A 16401-nucleotide genomic window follows, 5' to 3' on the forward strand; every position below is an offset into this window, starting at 1 on the left:
CCCGGGCCCCGCGGAGGACACACGCGGCACGGCCGCTGCCGCCTCCGCCGCGGCTTCCCCGGCCCGAGCTCCGCCGCTGCTCAGCAGCGCGGCCGCCGGCCCCGAGCCTCCCGTGTCCCGTTCCCGAGACCGAAGGCCTGGGGATGGCCGGCCCGGGGCGGTTGAGGGGCGCTCGGGGGCCGCTCCTGGCCCCGGGCCGAGCGCTGACAGCCGCGTCCCGCCCGCAGGGAAGGCGCAGGAGGCGCTGCAGCAGCGCTACCGAGTGGGTTCGCTGCTGGGGCGCGGCGGCTTCGGCAGCGTCTTCGCAGCCACGCGGCTCTCGGACGGTGCCCCGGTGAGCGGCGGGGCCGGCGGCGGGCGCAGGAGGAGGAGGAGGAGGAGGGGGATGGAGGAGGCGCAGGAGGAGGAGGAGGAGGAGGAGGAGGAGGAGGAGGAGGAGGAGGAGGAAGAGAAGGAGAAGGAAGCAGGAGGATGGGGCTCGGCAGGGCGGGCGGCGAGCTGAACCCGGTGCTGCCTTTGGTTTGCAGGTGGCCATCAAAAGGGTGCCACGGAACCGCGTCCGGCACTGGGACGAACTGGTGAGTGAGCGGGGCCAGCGGGAACAGCCGGGCCGTGCCGGGCGGGGATGAGGCGAGGCCCGGCATGGGGGAAGCCACCAGGACCCCTCGATGGGGAGCGGGCGTGGGGCCAGCGCAGGGCACAGAGCATCCCGGGCTGGCTGAGGGGTTCCCCAGCCCTGGCAGGACATCAGTCCCACTGGCGGCACCGTGGTCCTCCCGCAGCCCGACGGCACCAGCGCACCCCTGGAGATCGTGCTGCTGGACAAGGTGTCCACTGGCTTCCCTGGTGTGGTCCAGCTGCTGGAGTGGCTTGAGCTCCCCAACAACATCGTGATGGTGCTGGAGCGGCCGGAGCGGTCTCAGGATCTCCTGCATTTCATTCGGGCACGGAGGTTCCTGTCTGAAGAGGTGGCACGGCAGCTGTTCCGCCAGGTGCTGGAGGCCGTGCGGCACTGCACCAGCCGAGGGGTCCTGCACCACGACATCAAACCAGAGAACATCCTGGTTGACCTGGCCACTGGCCAGGCAAAATTGATCGACTTTGGCTGCGGCACCTACCTGCAAGACACAGCCTACACTCACTTTGCAGGTGAGCCTGGGCAGGGGTGTGCTCCCGGTCCCGCCACCTCATGGCCCAACATCTCACAGGCCAAGCTGGGTGTGGCAGCGAGGATTCTCCCTTTTGCTGCCAGTCAGGGTACTGAACCTTCCCCTGAGTTGCTTTTGAGCGGGGCTGGGTGGGGAGGCATCTTCCAGCCCCACTGGCAGCCTTTGCCCACCACTCTGCCTGGGGCTGGGGTTGGAGCAGCAGCAGCCAGCCCGACAAAAGCACCCGTGGGTGGGGGTAGCATAGGAGGGAGCCAGAACCAGTGCACCAGCCAGTTTGGTGTGCAGGTGAGAGGAAGGGCTTGGGCTGCTCCACTCACCTTGTTTGCCTTGGCTTCATAATATTTTTAGGGCACTGCAGGCAGGGAGGATAAGGAGATGATTTTTCCCCCAGCCCTGAGTGGGTTTTTGCTTTGCATGTCATGGTCAGGCCTTGCCGGGGCTTCTGCTGCCCTCTTCCAACACCAGTGGCTTCTTGTCCAGCCCTGAGTTTGTACACATGTCCCAGGTGCTGGCGAGAGTGCAGCAGTCGCCCCGTGTGCCACTGGGGCGGCCCCTGCACGCCCAGGGATGCTGGGGCCAGGCTCTGGAAGCAGCAGCATCCCCCTGATGAACTCCATCTGTATTCCATAGGAACACTGTCATACAGCCCCCCAGAATGGACCCACTTGGGCTGGTACCATGGCGAGGCAGCAACGATCTGGTCCCTGGGCATCCTGCTGCACCAGATGGTCTGCGGGCAGCACCCTTTCAGGAGGGGCTGGAAGATCAGCTGGGACCATCAGCTCTCGCTGCCACAGCGGCTCTCTCCAGGTGGATCCTCATCTCTGGCCACGGGGGAATACCAGTGCTGGGAGACAGCAGCAGCTCGTGAGCATCTCGCTCTGGCAGCCGCTGAGGAGGTGGCACATGTCCTGCTCTCCTGCTCTCCTCCACAACAGGGAATTGATGGGAAAGTTTAGGCACAGCTCTGAGCACAAAAGCAGCATGGCCTGGGCATGGGAAGAGTGGGGCAAAGCAGACAGGAGCCTTCTCTAGCTGACCGGTGGTTTCTGGTTTCTCTGCCCAGAGTGCCAAGATCTTATCAGGTGGTGTTTATCCATGCACTTCTTGGACAGACCTTCATTAGAAGACCTGTTCTGTGATCCTTGGATACAGGATATTCACCTGCCATAGAAAAAGGGAGAGAGCCACATGCACACTTTGCTCCAGGGCCCTGGTAAGTTACAGGTCCACACATGCCCTGGCAATCAGAAGCAAGGAAACCCAGACTTTTTTCCCTGCCTGTATCAATGCACTGGGATTGTTGGGTGGGAACACGCAGCCCTTGTGCTGGAGCTGAGCTGCTCTGCCCAGCACTGGTGGCTGCCATCTGAGCTGGTTTTGCTTGTCCTGCTTCCCTGACAGCTGGGGCCCTGGGCAGAACCCTGACAGCCTGGTCTGACCCCCAGGGAAGGAGAAGGAGTCCTTGGAGAAGCTGTACCAGGTGGGGCTGCTGCTGCTGCTGGAGACAGCGACGACAACATCAAGGATGACAACCTCTTCCTCAGCCTGGCCACTGGCAGCTGAAGATGATGGACTTCTGGCACCGTCTTCAAAGCCAGGCTCCACAGCGAATTCGCAGATGAGTCCACAGCCGGGGAAATGCTCCCAGATTTGGGCATTGCTCAGACTGGCTGGGAACAAAAGTTTCTCCCTTTGCTGGGGCAGATGCAACTTCAGTCGGCTGCCCAGCTGCTTTTTGGCAGGGCTGGGGGCGTGGGCTGGGGTGGATACAAGATGGGAGTTGGCTCCTGGCCCTGCCAACAGCCCCCAGCACCCAGCATGGCCTGGGCTGAGGCTGGGGCTGGGGCTGGGGCAGCCAGCCCGGCACAGAGAAACCCCCATGGTGGGAGCAGAGGTGGGACTCCAGAACCTGTGCAGGGGCTGCTTTGCTTTGCAGGCAAGGAAGGGCTTGGGCTGCTCCACTGCCCTTGTTTGCTTTGGGATCACCGTTATTTTGGGGGGCAGTGCAGGAGGGAAGAGAGAAAGTGTGGCCTTCTCTCCCCCATGGGTGGGATTTTCCCTAGCATGTAGGGGTTGGGCCTTCCTCAGACCTCTGACAGAGATAAGAGTCTTTTTCTTGTTTCCCCTTGTCTCTAATCTCTTTTCAACAGTTTGTTGTTTGTTTTTCTAGAGGAAGCGTTCTATGTAAGGTCCAGTCGGGATTGGGAAGTGCCTGGGAGCAGCTGCAGCGTGGATGGGCCGTGCCCTTGGAGAAGGCTGAGGACATCGTTTGGGACCAGCTTTTCTCCCAGCGGAGGATGGCGTGAGGTGAGTCCCCGTCTGCTTGGCATGGTGGGATCAGAGCTTTTGGGAGACAGCAACAAGCACAAGGAGGCTCCTGCTCTGGGCAGCTGCTGAGGGCTGGATGTGCTGTGGCTGGCTGCAGGCTGGGAATGTCCTGCCCTCCTGCTCTGCTCCCAAAGGCAGCAGTGATGGGCAGCTCTGGGCACAGCTCTGGGCACAGCCAGCATGGCCTGGGCTCTGTGGGCAGCTGGGACAAGGGGACAGCAGCCTTCAGCTGACGGGCACTTTCTGGTTTCTCTCCTTGCAGCCGGGCTCTGCGGGTGCTGAGGCTGCTCTGGGCTCTGCCAGGGCTCTGCTGGGCTCTGCCCCGGGCACAGCTGGGCTGGCTCTGCCCTCACATTGCTCTGACAGCTTTGCATCAGACGAGCCCGTTGGAGCACAGTGCCTGAGCTTTCTGCTTTGGCAGGTGAGTGAGACTCCCCTGCAGGCCAGGAGATTGCAGCTGGGGACACACATCCAATTGGCAAGGACCCAAACTCCCCATAGTCCCAGCTGAACCCCTGGATCTCCGCAGGAACGCCTGGATCTCCACTATTCATTCTTCATTTCTTTTTGGCTGGAAGTGTGCAGTTGCACTTTCTTCCTCCTCTAGAAGTGCCACCAGTGGCCAAAGCTGGCAAGTGAGCCGTGTTCCTGAGGCAGTGCAGTCTGGAGCTGATGGATGGAGAATTGCCCTTCCCACTTCCAAAGCAGAGCAAAAAGCCGTAAGTGGGATTTTTCATCCGTAAGAAACCCCTGACAATTTCAGAGGGAATGTGCAGCTCATTCCCAGAGTGAGAAGGAAGGTCATCTTCTAAAGGATTTGGGGTTTGACAGAGTTGAGATTCCCAGTCCTGCCTGGAGCTGGAAGGGCCCCAATCAATTTCCTATTGCTTCGACCACAATTTAAAATAAGAATGTTGGAAACAAACCCCAAAAACTGTAAAAAAGGCTGTTGAGGTCAGTAAGATGGATCCATGCCATCAGCACATTTACAGTGTAAATAACTGAGTTCTCTTTTTAAAAAGATCATTTATCTCTTAATGCAAAGTTACAGAAGTTGTTTCACTAACACTTGGATTTTATTTGTATCTTTTACAATTCATCTAATTGTATTTTTTTTCTTTTTCCTTTTTTTTTCTTTAAGCAGAGGTCCTGGCCCTCTTCCAGCCAAAAGGGAAAGGGCCCCACCAAGCCTTGTTACCCACAGACAACATGGTAAAGCTGAACACTAAAGGACCTTGGGGGCATTATTCTGGAATTAAAAAGTTGCCAGCTCCATGGACAACAGAATTATTGTTCCTAACCTGAATGACATTGAGCAAAAAGAATGAAGAACGGTGTCACTAAAGTACTACTGACGTTTGCCAAAACACCTCCAGAGTTTCACCAAGGGATCAGTCATCAAAATGTTTTGAAAATTTAAAGACCAAGGTAGCCAAAGCACACAGTGTCACTAATTGCTGGGTATGTTCTCAGCTGAAGTTGGGAGGAATGGGGTTCCCTTGGAGGGCCCACCCTGTGGGGTGGCCAGAACTCTGTCAATGGGCTCTGCCTCGTAACGGAGTCAATGAAGGGACAGTTAGAGAAACCTGTGCTGTGGGACACGGGAATACAACGATCAGTGTGACAGGATTCACTCAGATTTCCGCTCAGGAGAAACCAAACCCTGTTACAGTTATAGAGGCTACAGTGTCAGAAGATTTCTGTGCTTTACCATCACTCCCAATGTCAGTAGAACTTGGGGTGCTGCAGCTGGTCAGTGTCAGTGTCACACCGCTCCCAGCTGCAGGGCCCCCATTTAGGGTCCTTCAGCAACGACCACACTGAAGAGTTAGGACCCAGAGAACATTTTCCACCCAAAGAGTGCCTTGGGTTTCCGAAAGCAAAGGATTCTGGTTCACCCGGTGCCCCATGTGCGCTGCCCCATCCCGTGGAGTTTACATGAATGAGCTGAATGGATGATTAGAAGAGGTAGTAAATGATACTGTTGAAATGCCCATTAGCACAATCTATGAGCTCCAACAAACACAAATGGGGACTCCAGAGAACCGCATGGCCTTGGATTATCTGCTTGCTGGCCAAGGAGGAACCTGGGCTATCAGGGGACGGGGATGTTGCACTGCTAGCAGTGATGGGTTTGAAGGCCAACAGTCAGGAATCACCTTGACAGAAAGAGCAGTAGAAGAGTGGCAGAAAGAAGAAAATTCTTCTTGGTGGGATTGGCTTCGTGGCTGCCAAATTAGAGGCTGCTGTGAAATGCATTGGTGGCAGGGCCTGTCATCATCGCAGTGTGTGCACTTGGTGAGTTGCTGTGACACTTTGTGCTGGGAAGTGGAGTAATGGGACCTTTCTTAAAAGAGACAGTCTCAAGAAAAGAGAGGCATTTGATAAATAACAGAGAATAGCAACTATTTAGGCATGTTTTAAAAGGAACGTGAATAGCTCTGAGTAATGAAGTTAAACTGCACTTAATTGTAGAACAAGAGGAGATGCCTTTATGCCTAATACCTAAATCTAAGCTGTGTTACTGAAAGAATTGTTACAAAGGTTGTAGTTGATTGTAGGTCTCAGGACCGATCAAAGTACCAAGGCCTGAACAGTTTGTGATCAGGGCCTGAACAGGCCCTGAGGCAAAGCTCACCTCTAGATGAATCTTCCAAGCAAATGTTGTATTTGTATCCACTCATTAAGGAAGCATGATTAACAACACGATCAATGCATGTGTTCCTTGCTAAAACACGGATTTATCTTTCTGTATTTAGAAACAGACAAGGCCCCATCTGGCCTTGTTTGGGGGTGAAGGATCAAAGTCAACTCCCTTGGTTCCTCCTTCAGCCCTGGCCAGGCTTTGGGAGAAAGCAGTCAGGAGAATGAAAGCAGATGTTCTCGCAGTGGCAGTGATGCCAGCTTGTTTGTTTAACAGTGTAAAAGCTGGGTCCTCTCACAGCTTTGGGGTTGGAACCTCATTGCTTGCAGAGGTGGAGGCACCTGCAGGAATTCCCAGTGTCTGGGAGTGGCTCTCCAGTCCCTGGCTTCCCCCAGCTGATGTGTGGCTGTGGATGATGGTAAAGCCTGAGGCTAACTGGTGATGGATCTTTCCTTAATCACTCCAGGCAATCTCTGGTAGCAATGACTGGATGCATTGCTGAGCTTCTTTTGTAATGCTTTGCTAATGATGATGTGCTTTGCTGAGCTTATCCTTTTGTAATTCTTTGCAGCTGGGCATGATATAAATGACACAATTCCTTCAGTTGGTGTCTGTGTCTTTGGTGCTGACCCTGCCCACTGGTGAGACAGGGCCCCCTCCAGCCTAGAGTGTTACCTAGGAAGAGAAAAGCCATCACTCTATTATAAATTATGACACGGGACCAATTTGTGTCACTTTATAAAGAGAATTTTATTAATTTAGCAAGCTAGCAGTACGGGCAAATGCAGCTCCCCCCAACGGCTCGCCCCGCACCTCCCGGTCTTTCAGTTCTTATACCCCTTCAGTTCCGGACTTTGTGATATTCTCGACGTGCTCTGCATCTGCGCGGCGTGTTGCTAGGGGTCTTTTTTCTGCTGTCTGGTGGCCCTCCTGCCCCACTGTTTCCTGTGACTTACACAATCCCTGGGACTTTTCCTGATGAACAAAAACTATGCTATTGTCTTTCACATGTTAGAATTTTTTTAAGCATTCATTCTTGCTTTACACAGTGTAAATGATGAGCTTTCATCTTTCAGCTGGAATTTGCAACAGCTCCTCAGGCTGACTGACCTCAGGAAGACCATCAGAATCACTAAGTTGTGGTCGGGACATTAAAGCTCATCCCATTCCACCCCCTGCCGTGGGCAGGGACACCTCCCAGTGTCCCAGGCTGCTCCAAGCCCCAGGGTCCAGCCTGGCCTGGGACACTGCCAGGGATCCAGGGGCAGCCACAGGGGCCTGCCCACCCTCACCGGGAAAAACTTCCTCTGATACTCATCTAACCCTGCCTTCCTTCATCCTGAGGCCATTCCCATTCCAATGGCTCCGTGTCCCTGTGAGGAATCCCTCTGCCTCAGGCCACAAGCGCTTGTACAGAGCACCCCACACTAGAGTTCCAGGGGCTCTGGGGGCACACGAGCACTCCGAGCCCTTGGCCGGGCTTGTCCTCAGCGCCTTCCCCACGAAGCCCCGGCTCTGTGCCCGGCGCTGTGCCCGGCCAGGACCGGCCCTCCCCAGCCGCACCCGCCGGGCGGCTCGGAGCGCTCCCGGCCCGGGCCCGCGGCGGGAGGGAGGAGGAGGAGGGAAGGAGGGATGGCGGCGGGGCCGCGCCGGGGCGGCGGGGCCGGCACTCACCGAGCAGCGGGATGCGGCCGCTCCCCTCGTCCTCGGACCCCCGGCTGGAGGTGCCGCCCCGGCGCACACCGACACCGCGGGCACGGGGCCGCGTCCGCCTGCCGCTCCCACTGCTGCCGCTCGGCCCGGCCGAGCCCAGCTCCGGCAGCGGCAGCGACAGCGACAGCGAGTGCTCCGGCTCCGGCCGCAGCGCCATCGGGTCCTGCCCGCCCGCCGAGGGAGCGGCGGTGCCGGCGGACACCGGCTCCGAGCGGCCCCGAGGGAGCGGCGGTGCCGGCGGACACCGGCTCCGAGCGGCCCCGAGGGAGCGGCGGTGCCGGCGGACACCGGCCCGGAACCGCCCCCGCCCCGCCCGCCGGGGCTGCCCCGGAACCGCTCCCGCGACCGGCCCGCGCCGCCCCTGCGGCGTTTAGAGCTCGTAAGAGCACGGAACCAAGACAAAGGGTGTGTTTATTGCGGTACATCGGTTTCATATGAGGCGTTTATCGGGTCACTCCTAAGTCAGAGACGCCCCTGAGCTGCAAGTGTTATAAATTTGCGCCACAACGGAACATTATCCAATTAAGAATTTTATTAATTTACAGCAAGTAGGATATGAACAAGGGTAACAGCGCTGGGCAGCAGACAGAGAACTTCAAAAACCGAAGCTCCACTGACTGCTACCTTGATTCGCTCAAACTTTCTCCTTTTATTCCAATTTCTTCTTTTGTCTCCCTGGAATTTGCAAGCTAATTCCTGCCGTTATCTTGTGTTTGTATAAGCAGTCTCTGGTGTGAATGGTTGTTGTGAACTTATCTTGCATAGGCAGTCTCCGGTGTAGGTGGTTGTTATCTTATCTTGCATCAGCTGTGTCAGATCGCTGTTTGCATACCTCCGTTGCCTAACCTTATCTCAATAGACAATACCTCAGTCTGTATTTTTCTCACAGTTGTCTAACCTTTACATATATCTTAATAAACAATATCTCAATCTGTAGTTTCTTACACAAGAGACCCCCAGGGACCATCCAGTGCCACCCCTGCCCTGCCCAGACACCAACAGTCCCACCCTGGGCATCCCTGGCAGCGCTCTCCAAAGGCTCCTGTCGCTCTGGCAGCCTCGGGGCCGTGCCCGTGCCCTGGGGAGCCTGGGCAGTGCCAGCACCCTCTGGGGAAGAGCCTTTCCCGATCGCCACCCTAAACCCCTCCAGGCCCAGCTCCAGCTCTTCTCTGGGTCCTGTCCCCGCTCACGGGCAGCAGAGACCGTGGTGAGCTCTGACCTCCGTCTCCTCCAGGCTGAAGAGGCCAAGTGCCACCAGCCGCTCCTGGCGTGGCCCCTCCAGACCCCAGCCCTTTCCATCCAGATGCCATCAGGAATGTTTTCCAGCCCGGCTGTGCTCGGGAGCTGCCAGGAACAGTGCACTGCTTGGAGAGAAGGGCTTGTGATCCAGCTGGCACTTGTCCACCCTGTCCCTAGGTTACAGGGCACCCATCTCAGTTTAAAACATCCTGAGGAATAACATGAGTGACCGGCAAGAAGCGAGGATTGCATTTTCAGGGCTCCTCCTACATCTCTGCCATACATTAACACCCATTGCCATGAGGTGTTTTCAGTCCCCAGGCAGCCCTTGAGCTGCGGGACCCCAGAGTGACTGGCACAGGCACCAGTAGTGCAATTCTCTTTCTGAGGGCGCTGCAGTGCTGTGAAGCAAAGTAGTGGGTCGGAGTTCTGAGCTGGCTTAAAAGGCACCACTGACATGGCTAACAGAACAAACTCCTTGGAGTATTTCTGGTGTTATGAATATTACTGGGATTACATAGATCCAATTCCAGTAGATGGAAGCAAGCTGAAGGTTAATAAATGTAAGTATTGTGGAGTGGTAGGTGCTAATCTTGCGCAGGGAAAATGTTGCATACCTTGTCTCCCTGACCTGGTTTTGTTTCCTTGCAATGGAGTCCATGCCAGTGCCTGGTTTGTGTGAATGGGTGTTATCCTTCAGGCTGGATAATTACTAACAAACACTCTGGGCTTTATCTTACCATATTTGAAGCTGTAAGACTGCTGACACTAATTCTTGTTTACAAGGACAGATTTTTTTGAGTCATTTGCTAAGGGGAAATTTGATGACTTGTGAATCTGCAGTGTGGGGTGTTAGTTACCTGTGTGCTGCTGTCACCAAAGTTCACTGAAAGAGCAGAGGTTTTCATTAAAATACTGGGTTTTCATCTTGGGACAAGGCTGACATTGCAACTGGTAAACATTCCGACTTTTGTCTTTCCAGTAGCCAGGAACAATAAGCTGCAAATTTATTCTTTGGCCTTTCCTCCTTTGATTTAGTGCTGCTGAACTAATAAAGTAATAGTGTCCATTATTCTGCAAATGCTTTGCTGCTGTGGAAACTGATTCTGCTGGGCTTTGCAGTTTATTTCCAAAGGATATGAAGTAGCATTCTCCCATCTCACCTTGCCATAGCTCGTTCCATTTCACACCTGGCTTTGCACAGTTAAACAGCAGGGTCTTGTTATGGCTACTTGTAGTGGCAAATGATTTTGGCTTTTCTAATGTAACTGCACTGGTCAGGTTTCGCTAAGATAAAATGACAAGCTGCGCCCCAGGGGATTAACCGAGGGTGATGGGTGGACTGACAAAGACCAAGGGAGAGCAGGCAGGGTGTGTTGGAGTCACTTGGGCTGCACGCAGTGCTTTCCCTTGATTTCTGTCAAGCGTCTGCCTGTGGTTGTATCTTCAGTTCATTAACAAAGTTACAGGCTTTACTCATTGCTCTTTAGTTTACTGAAGATGGCTGCAACTGTTCGGATGTGGATTCAGAGATTAAATTGTTTTTCCCAAGGTTATCACAGTGAAATTATTACATATTCCAGGAAAATGTAATGGCCTTTCAGAATATCTTCATGTCTCTCTCACTAACAATGCGAGAAACCGCCTTTCTGATGGTGAAGGTTGAATTCTGTGTTAGGAGTTGCTTGTCCTTTGCTTGCTTGGACAGCAGTAGGAAAAAGGAGCAGAAAGTTACTCTGAACCACCTCTAGAAAAGTTTTGCTGTGCATTCAGATCAGTCGAGGGTTTATTGCCTCTGAACTTAGAGCACCACATCTTAAAGAAAGTGGTGTGATTATCCACATCCTTCCCTACAGAAAACCCTGCACTCTAATGTTGTAGAGCAACATTTGGTGCTGCTGGGACCAGGCAAATTATGAGCGGCTCCTCTGATTCTCTTAATTTTAAAGTTAGGACAGATGATTACCCCCAAATTCCGCTGGGGAAACCCCAAACTGCTTAGCTAAGCTAAATGTAAGTCTCTGGCATGTGGCTGGTGTAGCAAAACCCAAAAATCAGGAATAAACTTTCTCCCTGTTTTCTCCTTAATAACATTTTTCTACCGTTTGGATCATCTGGTGCATAACAGAGGTGGCATTTGTGTTGTGGCACTTACCTCCCCGGCAATTGATGGGGTATTTTTCTTCAGCTGCCTGTTTTCTTGAAATTTGTAGAGACTGTGCTTCTGAGGCAAGATGCTTGCCCTCTGTTAAATTTAATTGAAATTTGTTGTCAGTTTTATGGAGGAAATTACCCCATATGTGCCTAAGAGTGACCTCATCAGCCTTATTTCCATTAAAAAGCAGGGTAAACTGATCTCATAGTGACTTTTTAGTCCCACTTGTTCTGACTCCCCTCCTCCCACCCCTGAAAGAAGTAGAGAAGTCTGCCACCTTTCAGGCATTTTTATACTCTAAGAAGATGAAAATAGACATTTTTCCATGTCAGCAGCCTAGGAGGAGTAGAGAGTGCATCCTCTTGGTACTATTATTCTTCCTTCTCCAAATACTAGTGGGAGAACACTGGATTACAAGTTCTAATGAAAACACCAAGGGAAACAATTCCCAACAGCTGGTTGGGATTTTTCATTGTTTGGAGTAAAGGTACCAGTCAAGCAATGAATAGACTTTGTCTGTCTTTGCATAACATTTACATTCTTATTCCCTGAGAAGCTGCGCTGGGATTATCAGCTCCATGTGCTCAGGGCCATTGCCGGGGCAGCCCCAGGGAATTGGACAGTTCCATAGCCCTGCAGTGGGATTGCAGTTCCCTCATTCAGTTTTGTCTGCTAGGAGATTTTTAAATTTTTTTAATGTGAAACACAGACCTAATTCTCTGCACTTCTTTTCCTCTGTTATGTGGCCGGTCCCTGAAACTTTTTGAAACTGAATTTTTCTCATAAAAATGAATCTAAACCCAGAGAAAAAGGCACGGTCTTGCTTTCTATTTATAATGTTGTGCATCTCTCTCAGTTGTGTACAAAAATAATGAAAATCTTAATTGGCCCATGATCTAATAGGCTATTTATAAGCATGCACACACATATGCACAAAATGTGATGGTAAAATTTAGCAATAGGAAAGCTTTTTATATATTGGTAAAATATGAAAATACAGGATTCCAGTTAAAGAACAACAAAAAAAAAAAAAAAAACCAAAAAAACCCACCACCACCAACAAAAAAAAACACAACACCAAATGAACAAAAAAAAACCAAACAAAAGCAAACAAGCAAACAAAAACCAACTAATTGCAGAATTTGAACCCAGGGAATTTTGGTTCAAGCTCCACCTGAGCCCTGGAGCCAATATATTTGGCTTCAGTGAATTCCATGAAATCTGTTATAACTGTTTTTAAAAGATAAAGCCAGAATGACTCTGACATGGAATTCTATAAATCCAGACTCTTAATTTCTGTCCCAATGGTGTGGAACACTTCAAAACATTGGGCTTTTCAAAATGTCCCTGCGCAAAGGAAGAATAAAATAAGCTACCCCTCCCCACTGATATTTTTCAGTAGCCCAGCCTAAACTCCTGTTTCTGATAAGGGTACAGCTGGGCCAGCTCTAGTTTTGGGTTTAAAAGGAGCTGGGCTCATTCTCTTAATCTCTTTGTGGCTTTGATGCCAACACATACCGAACTTTTTCACAAAGAAGCACTCAATCAAACATACTGGACCTGTTTCAAAGAACACAGTGTTTTCTATACTTGCAGAGGGAAGATTTATTTTATCTTGGTCAGTATTTGTCTCTGGAGTCAGTGACCCTTCTTTTTCCACCTCATCTGAAGTGAGCCACCGGCTGTGAGTGCAGGGCAGAGCACCCAAACTTCCCAAGGCCACCCCCAGCACCACAGTGACCCCAGGAAGGAGCGTTTTGGAACCAGTGGCCAAAGGTGGTGTGGGGGCGGGAGCGGATCCGTCCCCTCCCTCAGTGAGCCCAAGGCTCGGGCAATAGAATTGGCACAGCACTGAAGCCTCCATGAACGAGCAGCTCCCTTTGCTCCCCCAGCACCTCACGCTCCCACTGAACCGGCTGTGGACACACTTTGGCACTGCAGCCCTCTTGTTCCTGAAATAAACCATGTGCTCCTGGCAAAGCGGGCAGCAGCTTGCCCTCTGCCATGGTGGCTGCAGGGGCACTGCAGCTGAAAAGGGCAAGGGCACATTCTCTTCCACTGCACTGATGTGCTGGGAGGGGCACAGGCACTTGGCAACAAACTCCCCTTGCTATTTCTCTTGGCATAAACTGCTTTCAAGGCTGGAATTCCCTTCCTGAGGGCCTCTCCTCAAAGATCCTGCAGGATTAGGCAGTAACCACTCAGGCTTCCTGCACTGTGGTTGTGTAAAAGGAGCCACGTTCCAACATCTGCACAGGTCCAGTCACCAGAACACTCTCTGGAGGCTTTTTCCAGCCCCTCCCTCATCCCTGCTGCCATACCCTGTTAGGAGGCTCCCAAGACCTTCAACAAATTGGCACTTGGAGTCCTCTCTCTGAAAGGAGAAACAGAATGGATCAAACAGCACACCTTTACTAGAGATGATAAACCACCTTGCTGTGATTTATTTCTGTCATGCAGAATGCACGTGACAGAATTACTCTGCTGTGCCCACAGACTCCACAAAGCAGGAGGCGGACTAACAACACAACAGACATGGAAATGAATGTGAAATTGCAGGGTAACAGAGGCATATTGCTAAAAATTTACTGTTCCTAAAAAATGGCAGGAGAAGTCTGTGTACTTGAAAATCTCATACTTCTTGCAAGACGTAAATGAAGTATTCATTTTTAAAGCTTTTTCCACTTTATCATCATGTTACTGAGCAAAATGCTCGGCTTAAAAATAAACATATTTATCCCTCATGTATTCAATTCTGGCCATCAAAGGAGCCATTGTGAGCAAGGCAAGTCTAGAAATGTTTTCTGGAGTGCCCAGAAATCATTAATGAAAAACAGCATCCAATGAGATTTGTTTAGGCTTTGAAACCCTCCTATGTTATAATTTTCTAGGTTTGAAACATACTGTGAGAAAACAATTTTAGGACTGATGAAACTATTAAAGCCAGTCACCCACAAAACTTGTCCTTTTTGCTTGAGTTCTGTTTGTTTATTAAGCCCCACTTCAATTCCACTTCTCCCAGTTCCAGCACTGAAACCCAGTGAAGTGCTTGAAAGGAGCCACTGGTGTAAACTTGCACCCCCTGCCCTGTCATCCTCTCTGCTGTGTCCCCCACGCACTGTCCTTGGCATGACAATCATCCAGTATCTCTGTGGAAACCTCACGTCTCTTTTCTTACGGTAATCCCGATACACTCACCCAACAAACGCACACTCACGTCCCCGTCAAGGCTGGAGAACTTTTACCTTCACTGTTTCTCTGCTCATCCATCTCTGTCAAGCCCAGGGACGGGCAGGACCCCCTGTGCCCTCCCAGCTCACCCACGTCCTGGTGAGAGGAGGCAGCTTCTCTGGGCACCCTGTGCCAGGACCTGTCCGCTCTCCCAGCCAGGAATTCCTTCCCTAGACCCCATCCATCCCTGCCCTCTGGCAGTGGGAGCCATTCCCCGTGTCCTGTCCCTCCAGGCCTTGTCCCCAGTGCCTCTCCAGCTCTCCTGGAGCCCCTTCAGGCCCTGGAGGGGGCTCTGAGCTCTCCCTGGATCCCTCTCCTCTCCAGGTGAGCCCCCCCAGCTCTCCCAGCCTGGCTCCAGAGCAGAGGGGCTCTACCCTTCAGAGCACCTCCATGGCCTCCTCCGCGCTTGTTCCAACAGCTCCACATACTTCTTGTGCTGGAGCCCAGGGCTGGGGCAGCTCTGCAGGTGGGGTCTCACCCGGGTGGGGGAGAGAGGCAGAATCCCCCCCATTCCCCCACCTCTTTTGATGCAGCGTTGATGCAATTTTGGCCGTGCATGACACCCATCTCTTCCCCCACTGCGTAACTCCAAGGGTTAACTCTCCTGGCAAGGGCCCTCCGCCCTCCAGCAGAGTCCCTTGTTCTTACCTGCACATCTGCACACAAACCAGGCACTGCCACAGTGCCTTCCAAAGGCCACGCAACAGCTCTCTCTACTTAGGCCACAGTGGAATCCTGAGACACGGAGAGGTCCTGGATGGAATCCACGATCCGACTGCAGCCCACACGTCTCTGCAATACAGAGCGATTTGGTGCCAGCTTTGATGGGTGCCTCTGGGAGAGCGGGGAAGGCTGATGCCTGTACAAGCCCTGCCCTGAGCTATCCATGTCCCAGTCCCTCTTGTCAGCACTGCACGATCCCACAGAAATAAGACAAAAGGTCTGGAGCACAGGACCACTGATTTCAAACCCATCTGCCTGCCAAGGCAGCTGATGATCACACTGCTGGGATGCAGAGCATTAACATTTGCTTCAATGATGTGTATTAACATCCAAAATGACACAGAAAAATTAGGGTTTGTGGCCAGAGATGGTTCCTGGCCAAGGCTGGCACAGGATGCTGATAGCCATGCACAACACAATTCTTCTGGCTATCACCTTCATACCAGACAGTGTAAAGTTGGAGAGAAACCCAAGCTGGATGCCCAGAGAGTTGGAAGATCTGCATGTCTCATCCCTCATCCAAGTTTCTTGCTCTGGGACAGGCTCAGTCCAGGGCCCCGGGGCTCCCTGCTGGCTCCAGACAGATCTCTTACCATGAGGAGCTCCATTCAGTATTTGGATGTGGGGCACGAGCACCCTCACAGTAAAGTACAGATGTGCAGCTGCCTTCATCCTTCCAATCACACCTCCCTCAGAAAATTATATCAGACATTGTCACTGCACTTGTCTTTGTCCAAACCCACAGAGTCTGGAATTAGCTTCCCTGTCCTTTGAAAGACTTTTTCAGTTGTGTCTTAGCTCAGCTCCAGTTCTGTGATTTTGCCTGGGCCCAGGTCAGTCGCAGCACTGCCTAAGAGTGACCTGCCCTGACCAGATGGGTCTCTGGGTACTGGGGCACTGGAACTCTTCCAGCCTCTTCTCTGCTGTTCCAGGGGTGCTTAACAGCTAACAGAGCTGGCCAGAGCTCTCTTCAGACAGTCCCCAGGTCCCTGGGATGCAAGTTCTCCAGCTGATTTTAAAATATGGATAGCTAGCTGGTGGCATTTGGCTGCTTGATAGACAGGAAAGAAAACATCCTTTTTTGCTAAGAATTATTTTTTTGTCTTCCTTCTGTCAAGCAAAGAGGAATGCTGTCTTGAATACACCTGCAGCATAGCAAAGAAAATTCCAAACCTGCCGGGCTGTGCTGGGCCCGC

The 16401-nt window shown here is 52.4% G+C and overlaps 1 protein-coding gene and 1 long non-coding RNA gene across 3 annotated transcripts in view; both read left to right on the forward strand.

Annotated features, from left to right (window-relative positions):
* Positions 1-16401, forward strand: part of LOC140681273 (uncharacterized) — a 319254-nt gene that overhangs the window by 20529 nt on the left and 282324 nt on the right. The gene's annotated exons all lie outside the window — the stretch shown is intronic.
* On the forward strand, positions 2623-4937 carry LOC140681276 (uncharacterized). The gene is made up of 4 exons (XR_012052489.1): positions 2623-3479; positions 3763-3921; positions 4108-4219; positions 4645-4937. It is a non-coding gene; the product is annotated as an uncharacterized lncRNA (long non-coding RNA).

This window comes from Taeniopygia guttata, chromosome 33, assembly GCF_048771995.1.
Source record: "Taeniopygia guttata chromosome 33, bTaeGut7.mat, whole genome shotgun sequence".
NCBI lineage: Eukaryota > Metazoa > Chordata > Aves > Passeriformes > Estrildidae > Taeniopygia > Taeniopygia guttata.